At 46.2% G+C, this 1,164-nt stretch overlaps 1 pseudogene; it reads right to left on the bottom strand.

Annotated features, from left to right (window-relative positions):
- Positions 1-409: 409 nt before the first annotated feature.
- LOC141499930 (fatty acid-binding protein, heart pseudogene) lies at positions 410-787 on the bottom strand (annotated as a pseudogene).
- Between the last annotated feature and the right edge of the window lie 377 nt (positions 788-1,164).

The following is a 1,164-nucleotide window of genomic DNA, read 5'->3' as shown; positions in this document are numbered from 1 at the left end:
CATCTCATAATGTTGTTGATATGCACTTTGTTCTCTTGACCCTACTCCCTTCACTCAGCATCAGATCCCATAATTCATTGCATGCTTCTCTAGAGTCTGACTATTTATGGTTTCTTATAGACAATAATATTTTTTTTTGACTGTGGGATCTGCTTTATTGGCTTGCAACCAGCCATCAGATACAGTTTAAAAAATGCAGAATGTGCTTCAACTAGGACCAGGACAGCACCATGTTTTCCAATTCTGGAGGGTTCCTTGACCAGAGTCAATTGGTACAAAACATTGGGGTGGGGTGGGGGAGGGAGTGCAGAAATGAGGCAATCTGGTGTTGAGTTCAGTGGCAGCCATCTGCAGAGGAGCTGATACTGAACAGGTGGCCTGGCTTCAAGCTGTTTCCTTCTCATAGGTCCTAACACAGACCACTGCCATGAGTTTGTGTCAGTATGAGTTTTCTATCCTGGAGTTCCCGAATGAGTGTGGTCTCCTGCCCATCCCACTTCTGGACATGGACAAGTTTGCTTTCATCCAGTGTGACAATAGACTTGACCTTCCTGTCATCGGCTGTTGTCTCATCAAACTCTACTCGCAGTTTGAAGGAGATTTCGGTGTTCTTGAAAGTGCTCTGAGTCTCGACAGTGATGTTGTCCCCACTGACCTCTATGACGGTGGTGGGCTTGGTCATATTGGCCACCTGCCTTGTGGCAAAACCAGCACCAAGGGACTTCATGTAGTCATCGAAGTTCTTGCTGTCAATCAGCTTCCAGGTGCCAGTGAAAGCATCTGCCATGGTGTGGGGCTGGAGGAGGCTGGGCCGGGCCAGGCTGGGCTGGGTGGGTGGGCAGGTGGGAGAGAAGAGGGGCTGCAGGCGGGCTCCTGGCTCTTCAATTTCCAATTCTTTACCACTACAAAAAAGACCTGCTATGAATGTTTTGGAATATGTAGGACTTTTCCATTTTTTATAACATCTATTGGATATGGTCCTAGAATTGAAATTGCTGAGTCAAAGGCTATGAATGGTTTTATTGCTCTTTGGGCATAGTTTCATATTGTACCCCAGAAAATCTGATTCCATTCACAACTCCATCAGCAATGCATCAATAACGCAACCTTCCCACAATGTCTCCAACATTGATCACTTCCCCTTTTTCTCATCTGGGCTAATCT

Source organism: Macrotis lagotis, chromosome X (genome assembly GCF_037893015.1).
Source record: "Macrotis lagotis isolate mMagLag1 chromosome X, bilby.v1.9.chrom.fasta, whole genome shotgun sequence".
Lineage (NCBI taxonomy): Eukaryota > Metazoa > Chordata > Mammalia > Peramelemorphia > Peramelidae > Macrotis > Macrotis lagotis.
The sequence above is the reverse complement of the archived record's forward strand: the minus strand, read 5'-3'. Positions and strand labels throughout refer to the sequence as shown.